Below are 2284 nucleotides of genomic sequence, written 5' to 3'. Positions count from 1 at the left end.
TCAGAAGTAAAAAAATTGTTACATGTAGGGACGAATAGACACCGTAATTTGGATACACACCAATGGCAGAAATTAAAATTAAACTAAACTCCGTCCGGACGGTACCAACCGGCTGCCGTGTCATCCGAAGCCCACAGGCGTTACTGGATGCGGATATGGAGGAGCATGTGGTCAGCATACCGCTGTCCTGGCCGTATGTCAGTTTACGAGGCCGGAGAGGCTACATCTCAATCAAGTAGCTCCTCAGTATTCCTCACAAGGGCTGAGTGCATCCTGCTTGCCAACAGCGCTCGGCAGACCAGATGGTCACCCATCCAAGTGCTAGCCCAGCCCGACAGCGCCTAACTTCGGTGATCTGACGGGAACTGGTGTTACCACTGCGGCAAGGCCGTTGGCACCAATGGCAGATGGCCAAATAAAACGTCCACCTATAACCGGAAGGGCTCCTCAACACAGAGTAAGAGAATGAGCAAGTACAAAGAAGCACACACAAATGGCCTACAGATGTGTGCCTTTAGGCTGAGCGCACACAAGTTAAGTCACAGGCCAAATCCAATAACTCGCCACAAGAAGGGCTACAAGGTCTACAAAAACAGAAATTACTGTCAGCAGTGTCAAATACTCAGTGATAACAATGATTTCAATTACCGGATTAAAAATTGCAAAATACTAGCTTGGAGCTTACAGAAACCTGCAGATTGACACACAGCCCCAGAAATGGTCAAATGAAAGGGCATAAAGGAACCGAAATCGTGGCCAGCTCACGCCGAGGAAGAATTATCAACCTTTAAGCACACTACTTACCGAATAGTCTTCATATGTAATTTCAGATAAATGTCAGGAAGGCCAGTATCTTTAGGACTCCAGGTAGGCGCCGGCTCGTATTGGCTTCCTGCTCGTAGTTGTCCAATACATCTCGGCGTATTTAGCGCACCACAACTGACTGATGCACTTCGTAAGGAGGTTTCATGTGGCAGAAGCGGCTCCTTGCCCCTAAACGCATTTGTAACACTAGTCAACGCAGGAGGAAAACGCGGGACCCTAAAGCCCAATGGTCAATAGTTCAAGCCGCTGCAATCGCCAGGACGCCGAGTACTCAGACATGCCCGTCCAGCTCCGTGTCCCACATACCACTCACTATCACACGGCCTCAAAGGGAACACATAACAAAGCAAAGAAGACGAGGGCCAGAGTCGATGGAACGCGGGCACAAATGGCTCTAGAAGGAGCGCGCGCGCGCCCTCACAGTAGCCGCCATGGCTCACCGTTTGTCGGCAACACCCCCAGAAATGTCCGCAGAATCTGGGGGCGACACAATATCAAGCATGTATCTCACCTACTTCCTAAGACCGTCACATCACTACACTACTGGCCATTAAAATTGCTACACCACGAAGATGACGTGCTACAGACGCGAAATGTAACCGACAGGAACAAAGATGCTGTGATATGCAAATGATTAGCTTTTCAGAGCATTCACACAAGGTTGGCGCCGGTGGAGACACCTACAACGTGCTGACATGAGGAAAGTTTCCAACCGATTTCTCATACACAAACAGCAGTTAACCGGCGTTGCCTGGTGAAATGTTTTTGTGATGCCTAGTGTAAGGAGGAGAAATGCGTGCCATCACGTTTCCGACTGTGATAAAGATCGGATTGTAGCCTATCGCGATTGCGGTTTATCGTATAGCGACATTCTTGCTCGCGTTGGTCGAAATCCAATGACTGTTAGCAGAATATGGAATCGGTGGGTTCAGGAGGGTAATACGGAACGCCGTGCTGGATCTCAACGGCCTCGTATCACTAGCAGTCGAGATGACGCGCATCTTATCCGCATGGCTGTAACGGATCGTGCACCCACGTCTCGATCCCTGAGTCAACAGATAGGGACGTTTGCAAGACAACAACCATCTGCACGAACAGTGCGACGACGTTTGCAGCAGCATGGACTATCAGTTCGGAGACCATGGCTGCGGTTACCGTTGACCTTGCATCACAGACAGGAGCGCCTGCGATGGTGTACTCATCGACGAACCTGGGTACACGAATGGTAAAACGTCATTTTTTCTGATGAATCCAGGTTCTGTTTACAGCATCATGATGGTCGCATCCGTGTTTGGCGACATCGCGGTGAACGCACATTGGAAGCGTGTATTCGTCATCGCCATACTGGCGTATCACCGAGCGTGATGGTATGGGGTGCCATTGGTTACACGTCTCGGTCACCTCTTGTTCGCATTGACGGCACTTTGAACAGTGGACGTTACATTTCAGATGTGTTACG

At 49.8% G+C, this 2284-nt stretch overlaps 1 pseudogene; it reads right to left on the bottom strand.

The window, feature by feature from the left end:
* Positions 1 to 278: 278 nt before the first annotated feature.
* LOC124726189 lies at positions 279 to 396 on the bottom strand (annotated as a pseudogene).
* Positions 397 to 2284: the final 1888 nt, after the last annotated feature.

The sequence above is a fragment of the Schistocerca piceifrons genome, chromosome 1, assembly GCF_021461385.2.
Source record: "Schistocerca piceifrons isolate TAMUIC-IGC-003096 chromosome 1, iqSchPice1.1, whole genome shotgun sequence".
NCBI lineage: Eukaryota > Metazoa > Arthropoda > Insecta > Orthoptera > Acrididae > Schistocerca > Schistocerca piceifrons.
Note: the sequence above shows the minus strand (reverse complement) of the source record. Positions and strands in the feature narration are given on the sequence as shown.